This window comes from Mesoplodon bidens (genome assembly GCF_964165515.1).
Source record: "Mesoplodon bidens genome assembly, chromosome: 19".
In the NCBI taxonomy this organism is placed as follows: domain Eukaryota; kingdom Metazoa; phylum Chordata; class Mammalia; order Artiodactyla; family Ziphiidae; genus Mesoplodon; species Mesoplodon bidens.
Window position 1 is genome coordinate 3,892,909 of NC_138179.1, and position 16,305 is coordinate 3,909,213.

The window sequence follows — 16,305 nt, forward strand, 5'->3', positions numbered from 1 at the left end:
TTTTATCCCAGTATAGCCAAAAGAGAAGCACCTAGGTGAATTGCAAAATTAACATTCAGAGCACTTTGGATTGGAAGTTACAGGTTTTGGAACTTCCCTCGTGGTCCAGTGGTTAAGACTCCGCACTTCCATTGCAGGGGGAGCGGCCAAAAAAAGAAAAGAAAAGAAAAGAAAAAGAAAGTTACAGGTTTAAAGCTGGATGGTTCACCAACTTCTCTTTTGATTAAAAGACAGTGTCAACAATTCAAAAAAATGTACTAAAGAAAATTTACCAGTCAGATTAATTGCCCAAAAAAGTTCAGTGTTAATTGATAAGTTTTAAAAATTCAGTGGTCTGGTAGTATTTTGAAATATAGTAGTCTTTTATATCCAGAGTACTTAACAGAATTTCCCCTTGGGGAAGTGGATATAGAATCCTCTGCTAAAATGTTTATATCATATTTATTTTAAAATGAGAGATATATATTTTTTTACTTATTTATTTTCTTTATTGTCGTATACCTGTGTTTAGTGTTTACAATATATTGCTTTATTTAATAAGTTAAATTGATCACGTAAATTCTGCTGCTCACAATCAGAAGTGTAGCCTAAGTAATAGTTGAAACCCATAATTTAATTCTCGTGACAGATATATCATATAGATATTCTCATTCTTTAGAAATATGCCGAGGGTGCCCCTCTGCTGCTCCCCAACCTACTCCCTCAGGTCCTACCGTGGGGCCACCCCATGGGGCCTCCAGCCTGGTGTTTGAGAACAAATGGCCCATTTGTGGGTTTCGTGGTCTTTTATGACATTAATCTCTGAAGGATTGGAATGTATCCCCCCAAACACCGTTAGCTCCCCTTAAGAGTCTATTATGAATCTGTCATCTATTATGAATTGCCAGAAACTTAAATTTCAGTCACCTTCAGGCCCAGGCCATGTTTTGAAGGAACAACTAAGTAGTGTATACAGTAGTCAATACATTACATTAGAATACTTTTATTTTGTTTAAAGTAACCTCTTCCAGGTCTCAGTGGGAGCAGCCAAATTCTAGTATTCTTAAGATTTTGTGAGCAGAGCTGTTTTCACCTTGTTCATGTACCATTCATGGTAGGTTACTTATTGCGGTGGTGGGAGAGTTTGTAGATATTCTTTCAAGGGGCTGATCATGTTTTGAATATAATGAGCTTCATTGTTTAATTCATGGTCAGAATTGTTACAGATATCACATTTTACAAATATACTGTTAAATTCACTTTGCTTTAGGCTATATTTTATCTATAATTCATAGTGCTAATTATAGAATCAAAGTAAATAGTTAATATGGGATATCAGAATTAAGATAATAAAAATAACATCATTTTTTTAATTTTTAAAACTGTAACTATAATGTTACATTTGATTTAGAACAGATTTATATACAACACCCTCGTTTATTTAAAAACAAATTGTTTTTTCAGTTTTCATAATCCAGTGAAGTTTTTTCCCTGCTTGACCCTTCACAAAGTTTATCTGTTACTGTATTCACTCATTCAGACTTAATTTTTATTTAGGAAAGTTATTTCAGAATACCATATCATAAAACATACTATCTTATTTTTTTTAAATTCACTAACTTTTTAGGCACATTTACTCAGCATTTCAAATAAATATGTAGGCATGTGCCTTGTTTTAAATAAGTACAATTTATAAGGCTCATGTTTGCAAGTTACATTTTAGAGTAGCAATTGTTGACACTACCAGGGATTCCACACTTTACAAAACATCATTTGCCACAGGATTTTTCTGTTCCATTTTAAACTGTCTTGATTAAAAAAAAAAAAAAAAAAAAAAAAAAAGTTACTTCTAAATTCTCAGGAAGAAGTGTAGCAAAGCATGTCTTCATGTCTGTTTTCAGATTTCTCTCATCTTTTACTGTTCTAATACATTCCTAACTCCTCACAAACTTTGTAGCTTAAATACTGAATACCTGGCAGCTCTTAGGGATCCCATAAGTAGATGGAGATAATTTTCAGTGCTTTGTTATGTTTAATAGAAATCAAACTGACTTGTGTTTTAAAATACAAGTTGTCTCATGGTAAGATTACATGATCTTCAATGTGTTTTAGGTTTTCTGCAACAATTAGCTGTGAACCCTTAATGCAGCTAATGTTTATAAAATTTTATAGTCAAAATTATTTATTTTTTTTTAGTGTGTGTCAAAAAACATGCAGTATTTGCTTTTTGAAATATGTTTGCCTACTTAGAGTTGGAAAATATACTGTGACTCAGAAATTGTAAACAGTTCTTTTTGTGCTGTAAAAATGAATACTACCAGTATGTCAAAAGAGAAATAGTGTGCATTTGTAATATAAAGTAAAATTGTATTTAATGTATATTATGGAATTTTAAATTTGCGCTAACTTAGAAAACTTTAAAGGTGTTGTTAATTTACAGATTCATGTGGATCTGAATACGTAATTTGTAAGCTTTGTGTGGTTTTTCCTTCAAAATGATAACACTGAAACAAGAACCAGCACTTTATATTCAGACTTTTTAAAAATTCTACCTGATTTGGGACAATGGAACATAGGTAGATTTACTTTAAAAATCTAGAAATTTAAAAAGAAAAAATAGTGTTGTTACTCTATCCCAATCCGAATGAAGGTGTGTTCTCAGCAGCAAGACAGAAGAGGTTGTTTTGGTTTTGCTTTTTAGAAGTATGCCCCTGCCTTTCTCAAATTTTCCCTTGAAGGCTTATCTCCTGTTTCTCCAAGTATACTCTGCAGTCTGTCTGCAGCATCAGAATCACCTCAGGAGCTGGTTGACAGTGTGGCTGCCTAAGCCCAGCAACCAGCCCTTGACTTGAGGAATCGGGGCCTCTGGAGGTGGGACCTCGGCATCTCTGGTTTCATTAACAGGCACTTCACATGCCTCTGATGCGCACTGAAATTTTAAAGTTACTCGTCTGTACCTCCTGTGTTCACCCAGGGCTTTTGCCGGCTAGATACTATGCAGAAATTTTGAATTAATTAGATGTTCTTAAATGTGTTTTTCCTTCACTCCACTAACTGCTTTCTTCCCCCCACGTCTGTCTTGTAAAGGAACTCCATGAAAAATTGGTTCGTATCCTATCCAAATTGATAAACTCTGTTACATAAAACTTGGTAGCCTCAGATTTTTCTGTGGAACTATAGGTTCTGGGCTATGATCCATGGAGTCTTGGAGGACAAGCAGTGCTTCAGGGGCCAGTGGAGTGGAGCCCACTGGGGCTTCTGCTTTCTCCCCATGCCAGGGTGCTGCTTCAGATCAGATTTCAGTAGATAAAATACTTCCTTTTTGAAAAAAAAAAAGTTTCCACTATTTTCTGTCAAAGAGTTTGGAAGCCACTGTAATGACTCTGTCACCTGGTTAATTTTCTACTGATTTTTACACATTCAGAAACCTCGTGTGTTTTTGTAAGAAGAATATTTTGGATGTCTCAGTTGCTTCCTGGAATATGGCCACTTGGAATATGGCTATTTCACAAATTTTGAAGGCATTTTGTTGAATAGTAAAGCACTGACTTAACCTCTGTTCCTTGTACTTCTAATTTTAGTATAGAAATGGTCTGTGTATTTAATTTTAGTTATGTAAATACACACACACACACACATTTACCCCCATGGCCCTGACTGTGCAGTCAGTGCATGAGGCTCAGAGGTCTCAAAAAGGTGCATTCTAAGGTTCTGGAGAAAGAATCAAAAAATGTCATCCTCTAATACAGAAGTTCACCAAACTTAAATGATTGAGGTTAGTCACCTACAGAAATGTCTGCAGAAACTAAGTCACCTGGAAGCTATAAATTTAAGTGTACTGCTGATGGTACACCTAGGACACTTCAATCTCTGCAAAGATGCCCTGAGCTACCTCACCGATAAAGGGAGGTGTCAAAGCAGAACGCGCCTTACAAGATAAACTACAGGAAATCGTCATCTCGTGGTACTTTCTGATGACTGACTCGGAATGGGGAAAAGAGAGCTGGAAAGTTAGATTGCTTTCCTTGTTCCTCTAACATTGTCCAGGCAAAGGGACAACCTGCTTGGATGAGAAGATTGGGCTATCTGAGCAACTTCCTAGAGTAAGGAAGGGCACTTTGTGTGCTTGGGTGACAGTGGCGCATAAGCACTTTCCTTCTCATGACTCTGGCTCTGGGCTCTGCCAGCAGTCTTCTTCTCACATTTGATCGGCTCGAATGAGCCCAGCACGTAAGTCGGCGCTCTGGTTTTAGTTCTGTGTTTTGCAAGCTTAGAGCAGCCAGATCCTCGGCCCTGATCACTTGCAGGTGAGCTGACTGGCTCGGCTCTGTGAATCCAGAGTGTCAAGGACACTTGTGACGGGTCCTCTCGAGCAGCCAGCTGGCCTCGTGTACTTTCTCCCCCCTTGGCCTCAGTACTATGTCCCTGTCACTAATTACCCTGTGTTAACTGCTTTTGTTGTGTTAGGTCTGTATGGCGGTCAATGCCTATAGACAGAGAAATGTGAATTAAAGCATTTGATACGTTGATGATGTTTGCTTGTTTTTTAATAAAATTAAAGTGCAGCACTTGAGAAGTATGATCCCGTGCTGCTCTTTTTGACACAACAATGAGAAAACGGCTTGGAGTTACTTTCACAGAAGATGGTCCTTGGTCTACAGCAGAACAGTAATTACAATGTGTGGCAAGTTCTGGGTCAGATACGTTTGGACAGAAAGGAGAGTATACATACTTAACAACGGGCTCGTGGCAGAGTAGACCAGTAAAGGAAGTCAAATAAATGAGGTGAATTCATCTCATTTTCAGCTGTCACAGTGGAAAGAGAAGAGAATTTATTTGAACTATCTAGGTTGAAAACCCATCCTCTACCACTGTTTAACATTAGGCAAGTTACTTGTTCTGCTTGACCCCCCAGTTCTTTATAAAAGTGGGAGCTATGCCAATGGAGAGGTTGCAGACTCAGGTGCTTAGAGGAGAGAGGCAGGTGACGAAGGCGGGGGTGGTGGAACTGGGCAAACTAGAGCACCTGACCGCAGGGAAGCAGGTCCAGGAGCACAGAGCTCATCTTTCTAGGAAAGGTCGAACTGTGGGCTTTTTATATGAAACCTAATTTTAAAATACGGGTTGGCAACTAATTACCTGTAGCCTCCCACAGGCTTATATGATGATTATAATGGGAGGGAAAAGTGAAGGCATCTTATACTTGGCAGAAATTTGCACTTCCTTCCATTTGAATTTTTATAAAGCTTTATGGTTTAACAGCTGTGATCTGGATTTCACATGACGTTCTGTGGCAAATAACATTTTTATTCATTTCATTAGAGGAAGAAGTGCAGTCCAGCTTCATTCTGTCATCTTTACTCAGAATTGCGTTTTTACAATTTTTTTTGACATAACTTAAAATTCACTGCTCATTTGCCTGTTTGTTTTTTTTAAACAGACAATGCCAAGCATAATGCACCCTTTCTTGATCATAATTTTAAACATGGGTTATCATGTTTGGCGGTGATATCTACAGAAGTTCCCAAGAAGGCTCTCTATTAACTAAATAGCCCCTGACAGTTCCATGTTTTGACTTCTTTTTTTTTTTTTTTTTTTTTTTTTAACCTTTTTGGCCATGCCACACCCTTTGCTTAGTTCCCCAGCCAGGGATTGAAACCGGGCCATGGCAGTGAAAGTGCTGAGCCCTAACCACTGGACTACCAGGGAACACCCCATGTTTTGACTTCTTAAATTACAGCTTGGGCACTTGGGTATTATGCTAGATGTTTTATTTACTTTTATCTCATTATAATCTACAATTTTGTGAGGTAGACATTATGAACTCCATTTCACAGATTGGTAACTCAGGGCTGGATGTTAATCCCGGGTCCTCATCCCTGCTGCTTTTTCATCATCAACACAACCACCACCAACAGTATTAAAAAAAGTTGAGGGGGGCTTCCCTGGTGGCGCAGTGGTTGAGAGTCCACCTGCCGATGCAGGGGACGCGGGTTCGTGCCCCAGTCCGGGAAGATCCCACATGCCGCGGAGCGGCTGGGCCCGTGAGCCATGGCCGCTTAGCCTGCGCGTCCGGAGCCTGTGTTCCACAATGGGAGAGGCCACAACAGTGAGAGGCCCGCGTACCGCAAAAAAAAAAAAAAAAAGTTGAATATAGGCAGAAATATCATTGTGCTGGACACTAGGAATGCTAGGGTTTATGATACAGCCTTCAACAAGGAAACTGATCATATACATGGAAGGAATTCAGAGATTTTAATTAACTGGAAGTGTTCAACATTGCCTATAAATAGAAATTTAATTTTTTTGGTACCGCTGTGGAACTAGAAAATGAAAACTTTTTATCACGTGTGAGTAGACAGAGATAAATTCATCTATGAGAAAGCTGTGTACGCTGTGAGCTGCGTGAGGACAGGTTGCTCACCTTGGTCATTGTGCATTCAAAGTAATGAGTATTTGCATGTCTTTCTGAAAATTCTGTTCTATGTGTTATGGAGCACTTACTCTTCAGGGCATTATACTCAGCCTCCAATGTCCAGCATAGGCGGGCACCCAGGAGTTTTGAACAAATGAAGTTGCTGAGGCGCTGCACTCGGAGACCAACCCTGGCAAACAGCAGGACTGTGTGCTGCCAGAGCCCGTGTGTGTGCTCCTGCAGCGTGTCCGCGTACATCTCAGGCCCCATTCTCTGGGAAGCGCTCCAGCCAAGGCTTTGCCAACGGCCAGGAGCGGGAGCAGAGGTCTTACCCCAAAATAGCCACTTCGGCATGAGTTTTAGTTTGGACTAAAGGTAGTCAAAAACACAGCAGATTCAGGGAAAGTTCTTTCCTTCCCCCTCAATTGCTTAAATTTACATTGGAAAAGGGCCTGTACCAGAAGAGAGCTGTTATCAGATACTAAGAAACATCAGCATAACAGGATAACCTTTGTTTTTCAAACATCTCTAGCTTCCTAGGAATGGCCTTCCTCCCTTTTGCACCCTCAGATCCCTACCCCTTTGTTTAGCTCAGGATGTTCCAGAAGTTTCAATTACCCGGCTGTCCTTTGGGTCTTCATATCTTTACGGGGCTCTCATATGTACATAATTTTGTTTTTCTGTTAATCCGTCTTATATCAATTTAATTATTAGACCAACTGAAGAACCAAGAAGGAAAAATGTTCCCACCCCTACAGCCATGTTTAGACCATGTGACCATTCCTCCCCTGTAGTTGACTGGACCCAGGAAGCCCATCCACAGACCAGCGAGCAGTCAGATTCTCGACTGGGCTTCGTTTTCACAAAATGCTTTTGTAACCTTTAAATCTGTCCTCCTCAAAGTATGGCCCACAGACCGTTTTCTTCCAATCCATCAGGAAATAAGTACAGAAACTGAGAGTAAGAGTTTAGAAATTTGTATAGCTATTTTGTCAGTTGACTATTGGATCTAATCCTGATAAAAATGTGGCTTGTATTGTGTATGTCTCTTTGTGTCATTTTTCTCTTTACTGTATTTTATAAAAATATTGATACATGATGCTGTTGACCTAAAACAATAGACTGCCAAATAGTTCTCCAGCAAAGATAGGTTTATCCATGATCAGCAAAGAATTGTAATTCAAGGTCTATAACCACGGCAAGCCACACGCAAGGGAAGGAACACTCTTTTTTTTCTTTTTTTTTTTCCGGTACGCGGGCCTCTCAGCGCCGCGGCCTCCCCAGCCGCGGAGCACAGGCTCCGGACGCGCAGGCCCAGCGGCCATGGCTCACAGGCCCAGCCGCTCCACGGCACGCGGGATCCCCCCGGACCGGGCCACGAACCCGCGTCCCCTACATCGGCAGGCGGACTCCCAACCACTGCGCCACCAGGGAAGCCCAGGAGCACTCTTTTATAGAGGGAAAAAGGAAGTTGGGAGGACTACAGTAAACAAAGATTCCATGGTTTTTCATTGGCTCAGTCCTTGCCAGGAAAGAAGAGGAATATTTCTTCTTCCCGTTGGGCCGTACTGTGATTGCAGGCTTTGAGAGTTCCTCATTCTTGTCTCCTGACTCTTTTTAATTGAGGTTTCTGTTTATTAATTTTTTACAGTGTATTAGGATTTTTTTTTAAAGAAAGAAACAAAACACCTGATTTTGGACTTCCCTGGTGGCGCAGTGGTTAGGAATCCACCTGCCAGCGCAGGGGACACAGGTTCAATCTCTTGTCCTGAAAGATCCCACATGCTGTGGAGCAACGAAGCCTGTGCGCCACAACTACTGAGACTGCCTGTTGCACCTACTGAAGCCCGCACGCCTAGAGCCCATGCTCCACAACAAGAGAAGCCACCACAATGAGAAGCCTGTGCACCGCAACACAGAGTAGCCCCCGCTCGCCCCAACTAGAGAAAGCCTGCATGCAGCAACAAAGACCCAATGCAGCCAAAAATAAATAAAATTTAAAAAACCACCTGATTTTTCACTCCAGATGGTTTAAGAAGCACTGCTTTAAATAACATGCTTTCTTCCACTGGGAAAGGAGGGGCCAAGCTGCAGTGAGTTTCTGTTCCTTAGAAAAAAATAAACTCTGACTAACATGTTGCAAGAGGCTTGCTTTAATTTGGTAAAAGGAGCAGTGACCTTTAGTCACTGATCATAGTCACTTTGTGACCATGATTCAGGTAATAGCAATGGACTCCGGACCAATGAAACACCCAGACAACAGGAGGAAGAGATAAGACTAGTAAGAAACTATTATTTCAAGAGAGGTAAGAAATTCTGTAAACTGGAACATGTAAACTAAGAACCATATGGTCTGGAATTAAGTAGCATAATAACATATTTGTAGAGCATTTCATCATTTATAAAGCAATTTTAATGAAATATTTTCTTTATTTCTCACAAAAACCCAATTGATTAGGCAGAGCAGATAATAATTTCAATTTTCCAAATGAGTACACTGTGATTCAGAAAGGTTAGTGACATACCAGTGTCACACAGAGCTGGGATAAGATACCAATCCAGTCTTGTGACTCTAAAATCTAGTGGGGTTGTTGCTTGTTTTTTTCACTAAGTTATGTCACCTTCTACCTAGGTCAGGGGTTCTTAGCCTTTACTGGGCCACAAGCAGACCTCTGTAAGAAGCTGATTATAGTTATGGACACACATACACACGTTGCTATACACATTCAGCAGGATTTTGCAATGAACTTCAGGGGCCTCCTAGACTCCAATTAAGAACCTCTGTACCAAGAACCAGTCCTAGCTGGATTCCTCAGACATATTTAGTATCAACTGGCAATGAACTTGCTCTGTCTTGTTGTCTTCTGCCATCTTCAGTCATTTTGTATTCTGACTCATCCACAAGCCCACTGAGTACTACAGAGAACTCAAGGGCACACAGGTTCAGAAGAGCTGGCAGTGGAGGGATGCTTCAGGAAGAAAGGAAATGTCGTTAGGCTAAGCCTCAAAGGAAATTCCGTTCTGGCATGTTCAATGGACATAGTGTTGGCCAAGGGGGAGAGAAGCAAATATTTTTGTGTGCTTCCTTTTGTTTTGTTTTTTAAATTAATTTATTTATTTTTGGCTGTGTTGGGTCTTCGTTGCCGTGCGCAAGCTTTCTCTAGGTGCGGCAAGCAGGGGCTACTCTTCGTTGCTGTGCCTGGGCTTCTCATTGCGGTGGCTTCTCGTTGCAGAGCACGGGTTCTAGGCGCGCTGGCTTCAGTAGCTGTGGCACATGGGCTCAGTAGTTGTGGCGCACGGGCTTAGCTGCCGTGCGCAAGCTTTCTCTAGGTGCGGCAAGCAGGGGCTACTCTTCGTTGCTGTGCCTGGGCTTCTCATTGCGGTGGCTTCTCGTTGCAGAGCACGGGTTCTAGGCGCGCTGGCTTCAGTAGCTGTGGCACATAGTCTCAGTAGTTGTGGCGCACAGGCTTAGCTGCTCCGCAGCATGTAGGATCTTCCCAGACCAGGGATCGAGCCCATGCACTGGCAGGCAAATTCTTAACCACTGCGCCACCAGGGAAGTCCCAAGAAGCAAATGTTGATGTAGAAGACTAGTGGAAGATGAGTTTGGAGAAACAACAGAAGACCAAGTTGTAGAGCGCTGAACAAGAAGCTAAAGATGTCAGCTTTAAGTCTGTGATCCATAGGTGCCGTGTATAAATGCCATTTTAAGAAGATTACTCTAGAAGTGCTGTGGAAGACGGATCAGAAGGGGGATGGATTGGAAACAGGAAGCCTCGTTTTACTTTAATCCAGGAGCAAGCAGACCAGGGTTTGAACTTAGGTAGAGACAACGGACGTGGAAATAGAGGCGGAAATGAGAACATCTATAGAGGAAGAATTGACAGGTCTGGATGAAGGATACCTTGAAGAAAGGATTAAATAGTCTCTCAAGATTTTGAACCCTGGAAGGAGGAATTTGTCCAACAGATATTGATGTGACTGATACAAATGGGGAACTGCTGGGTATCAGGTTCACACGTACAAGGCCAAGGCCAGCACCTGACTGATTCAACCAGTAAGGTTATAAGCAGCCATTTTTACAAGTAGCAACGTTACCATAAGCCAAAGGTGCCAACTCCCCATGATTTTTGTACAGCACCCAAAGAGGCAGAATGACTGCAGTGTGAGTTATGGGACACCCCATTGCTAAGGAGCTAATTCTAGATTGGAGGAAAGTGGTTTGAAATTCTGAAGCCCAGGTCTCACCAGAACCCCAGAGAAATGGGAAACTGGCTCATGACAGCTTCCCACGGGGCATAAGGACGTGAACAGAAGATGACCTTGTACCGGTTCCTTATAGGCTTCCCATCTTCTCATGCCTGGGAAGGGAGCTGTTCCTCTACACTGGGGGTAGCAGTGGCTGGGGGGTGGAAGCAGGAGCTAGTTTTGAGGAACAGAAGGTACACTTGGTACTATAGGTACCTAGACTATAAAGTTAGATCAGGACATTCATGTACTGGCCAGACTACAGGCGTAGGTTTTTGTGTCATTCACAGAGAGGTGGGGCATATTGAGTGTTGGCCTTTCAGCTCCAGGTCCTGGGTTCAGGTCCTGGCTCTGTCACTCACTAGGTATGTGCTCCAGTCACCATGGCTGTGTGACACATTACCTGAAAACTAAGTGGCTTAAAAGAGCAACATTTCTTTTGTCCCTGAATCTGCAACAAGGGCAGGCCTCCGTACATTTTCACATGAGTCAGATTCTCCTCCCAGCATATGCTGGGGCAGCTCGAAGGCTGGGGACTGAATCAGTGGAAAGTTGCTGCTGGCTGTCAGCTGGGGCTGCAGCTTCCTCACGCATGGTGTCTGAGTTCCCAGGAAAGCATCCTGAGAGGGAGAGCCAGGCGGAAGCCCTACTCCTTTGTGCCCCAGCCTCAGAAGTCACACAGTGTCACTTCTACCATATTCTATTCACCAAGGTAGTGACGAAGCCCTGCCCGGTTTCAACAAGAGGAGAAACCGACAGCCTCTATTGGGGGTGGGGAGGAAGGTCTGGAAGAGCATGCTGTCCTGGAAAGAGTGCTGTGGCCATTTTTGGAGGATACAATCTGCCAGAATGTTAACCTGATCTCTTTTTGTTTTTTTAATTGTGGTAAAATACACATAATATAAAACTTACCATTGTAACCATTTTTAAGTGTGCAATTTGGTGGCATTAAGTACACTCACAGTGTTGTGCAATTATCGCCACTATTCATTCCCAGAAATGATTCATCATCCCAGACAGAAACTCCAAACCCATGAGACAATAACTCCCTATTCTTCCGGTTCGTGGTCCCCTCTGTTCTGCTTTCTGTCTCTGTGAATGTGCCTATTCTAAGTACTTCATTGAAGTGGAATTCATACACTATTTGTCCTTTTGTGTCTGGTTTATTTCACTTAGCATAATGTTTTCAAGGTTCTAACATGAGTCTCTTTTCTCATCTATAAAAAAAAATGAAGACTAGAACAGGGCTGCTTGGAGGATTTAATCAGATAGTACACGTTATGGTGTACAAATTTCTTGATACTCCTCCCATCAAACAGTGAAATCTAATTCCACTTCTATGGACTGGCCTTAGTGACCTGTTTCCAATGAAGGAAATGCAGCAGAAATGGGGGTCTTCTGAGGCTTGGTCATAAAAGGTGATATGACTTTTGCCTGGTTGTTGGGACACTTGCCCTTGGAACTCAGCCCTTTCTTCAGTATTGCACAGAGAAAATATATCTGCTGCCAGGAAAAGCCCCCTAGCATTAACTGTCAGATGTGCGAGTGAGTCAGCCTGAAGACGAAATCACAGCCCAAGCCACCACCACAGACACCAAGTGGAGCAGAAATGAGCTGTTCCAAGCAAACCCTACACAAGTTACAAAGTCAAGAGCAAAACCAATGTTATTTTTGTGTTTTTTTTTTTTTGGCTGTATGTGGGCCTCTCACTGTTGTGGCCTCTCCCATTGCGGAGCACAGGCTCCGGACGCACAGGCTCAAAGGCCATGGCTCACGGGACCAGCCCCTCCACGGCATGTGGGATCTTCCCGGACCGGGGCATGAACCCGTGTCCCCTGCATTGGCAGACGGACTCTCAACCACTGCACCACCAGGGAAGCCCTATTTTTGTGTTTTTACACAGCAGTAGATAACCAGAACATGTTTCTGTTCTTATGTTCAGAGCCAACCAACCAACCAACAACCATTTCCCTCTTCTTCCTTGTGCCCCCAAATGACAGCCAAGTACTCGGAGAAGGTGACCTCACCCCAACTCAGGGGTAACCAACATGGTAATCCCATTCTCCTGGCAGCTGGAGGTGGACATGTGACCCAGTTCTAGTCAATGAGACATAATGGGGAGATCTGCTGGGGTACCTCCAGAAAAGACTGCCTGGCTCTTAAAAAGGGATACAGAGAGAAAGAGATGGTGTCATGACTGTGTGGGATACCTGCAACCACTGAGGTCATTTTTTTAACCAGGAGGTAAGCAGAACTGAGGGCAAAGCCAACAGGGCAAGAATGGCAGTGTGGGAAGTTGGAAAGACCCATTGACGACAATGTGGAGGCACGGAGTCAGCCAATCCTGGAACTGCCCGCCCTTGGGACTATATGATGTTGTGTGAGATGAAATTTTTCCTTATTTTTTAAAGTTGGGTTTTTTGTTCATGGCCACCAAAAGCAACATCTTAACTGATATGTTTATGTCAAGTGTGGTATATTATAAGGAACATAGGAACACAGTAAGTGGAAATAAATGTCAGCTGTGATGACGATGATGATGATGATGATGATGATGATGAAAGAGGGCAGATTCTTGGAGAGCAGAATACTCAGGTGAGAATAGCAGAGATCCTGGATTTTGAAGAAAACGCTCCCCTTTATGGGGGAGTGGACAAGTAGAATCAACAGAGGACAAGGTGACAAAGAACCAGGAAATGAAAGAAGACGTGAAGTATGATGCAAGCCAAGGAGATGAGATTACAGGTATCTCCCACTTTCTGAAAGTTCACATTACACTATTTTGCTTTTACAAAGCACCTACCTTAGTCCCTGTTTTCAACAACCGAGAGACATCCAAAGAGGATTTTCACTTTTTTGAAAAAAAGCCATTGCCGTATTAATGTACTAACATACTTTTTTTAAAAAAAAAAAACAAAGTGATCTAGCTCAAATTATTTGAAAGCAGGAGGATACCCTTTGCTTTATGCCATATAGGAGCACTCGACTTTCAGATAGCGGGGGAGACCTGTATCGATACCAAGGGGTGATTCCACCACACAGAACCCTGCAGAGCAGATTCTCTTGCCATGACATCAGTGGTGACCTCAAAGGGGACAAACTTGACATGCAAAACCCAGGTGGTCGTATTTGCTGATACCCCATGAGGTGTTCTGCTAGATCAGTGATTCTCAAAGTGTAGCCCCCAGATCAGCAGCATCAGCAACACCTGTGAACTTGCTAGAAATGGAAATTCTCAAATCTCACTCTACACCTATTAAATCAGAAACTCAGGGGTGGAGACCAGGAATCTGTTTCCACAAGTCCTTGAGTTGATTCAAATGCCTCTAAAGGCTGAGAATCACTCAGACCAAACACCTAGATGCTAGGAAATTTGCTCCTAAGGATGTTGTGTCTATGAACTGCCCTGTGGGGAGAAATGGAGAGGACTAAATCTGGGGACAAAAGCAATTCTTTGAGGGGAGGGGGTTGGTGAGAATTTCCTATAGGGGTGTTACTGAGTCCAAGCTCTCTCTGCTTGCTGCACGGCAGGCCAATAAATTGGGAGACAAGGTGTTGAGGCAAGGAATAACGACCTTATTCAGAAAGCTAGCAGACCGAGATGGTAGACTAGGGTCTCCAAAAACCATCTTATTGGGGTCTGGATGCCAGTTTCTTTTATAGAACAGAGAGGGGGAGGAGGTGAGGAAGTATAGTAAAAAGGCCATTAGTTTTGCCTGCTTTGGCCAGCATCAGGGAGGGGATGTGTTAATTTCTTCTTCTCTGCAGCCATTCACAGGTGGGCAGGGTCAGATTGTCTCCCTGTGTGCTGAACAAAGACACTTTAGTATAACATGCAGGCTGAGGGGCAGGGTTCCCTGAGACAGGCCATTATGTATGATTATAATAACAAAAGCAACGAAAAGCAAAGTTTAAAGTCAAAGAAGCAGATCCAACATGGAGTCAGAGTTGGTTCTTCCCTGTTACAATTTTCCACTGTCAGTGTCCATTCCACAGTATTGTGGAAAAAGGGGTGACAACTATTCTAACTGCTTTGTCAGATAGATCTTTCTGGGAGGGTCCACCATTGGTGCCAGTGTTCAGATTTGTCTTTTTTGTTCCTTTTTGGAAAGTGTCTACTTTACATCTGTAGACTTAAAAAATACTCATGACCTAAAAGTTGAGACTTATGTTTTACTCACTGGGAATTCTGAGGACTTCAAGACCAGGAGGCGGCATCTAAAGTTAAGGAATTTAGCGCTTTTCTGTGTATGGGAAGATGCAAGATTCCGGGCTCACTGAAATCATTCCTTTGATAAGCACCTCAGCTATCTGGGGCCTGTATCCTGTATTCTCATATCCTGAGTTTCCTCAGGGCTTGCCATAGGGAGTGGCTACAGTCTGATGGCTGCTAGATGGCAGGTATTCTTCTCCTTCCTGAGTTTCCTCAGGGCTCACTGGCTCACGTTGAAGGACTGCAATTGCTGATCACTGATAATGGAGGGAAATATTCCATTTCTCATATCTTCTCCTCTTGGTCAGGAATTTGACCAATATTTGGGAGACATTTCATGATCAAATTTTGTCCCACGGCGCTGGGAGGCTCATCCCAGATCGGGGGGAAATTCGTTGTTTTTTAAATTTTTTTTATTTTTGGCGGTACGCGGGCCTCTCACTGTTGTGGCCTCTCCCGTTGCGGAGCACAGGCTCTGGACGCACAGGCTCAGCGGCCACGGCTCACGGGCCCAGCCGCTCCGCGGCATGTGGGATCTTCCCGGACCGGGGCACGAACCCGTGTCCCCTGCATCGGCAGGCGGACTCTCAACCACTGAGCCACCAGGGAAGCCCGGAAATTCTTGATATGTCACTCCAGGTGTTAATTTTTGGATTAGGCCCTATTGATAATTAAAGATTCTCTGGATCCTCTGTCTAATTATGATCCAGGAGACACTTGCCCTTGTTGCTTCCTCCCATACCTAGAATCACACTATTACAATCATTTTATGTGATAAATGTGATCTATTTCCTCAAGATGTTTAGCCATAGAAGTTTTGTTGGAGGCCTGGTTACACACTGGGTAGTGTAAGAGACAACAAGTAAGGATATAAGTAATGCAGCTAGTAACATTGACAAAGACATAGTGCAGCAGGGGGACACAAAGCACAAACAATTTGGAAACAAAGAACAAATTAAACCAATGATTAGTATAACTAGTTGTAATCCAGTTGCAATAACAAGTAACCAAAGGAACCATAACTGATTTAATGAGCCATCCACAGTTTCACTGTACCAGGCATGAATACTTATACACGCATGGCTTAATCTCTGAGACAAGCATATGGTACTAGCAGGATCAACCAGGTAGAGAGAGAAAGATAAATGTTTCAATTCTACTTACCAAGGTATAATTTACCAAATTACTGTAAGTCATAATTAGTTTTCCTTACACCTGGAAAACACAGATTTAAACCAATAATTTTTCAGTTAGAAACCATAAAAATTATAACCATATTCACCAGTTTATTCAGTCCTATGTAATTAATTCGTATTGATCTGGATGAAGTAATCAGGTTTTCCATTCGTTTTGTCATTCATTACCCAGTCCAGTGATATTATCTAAAGGCTACCAGAAACTTATATTTGTTAAAAAGTTCCCTTTTATGAGTCCTCTTGAAAATCTTCAT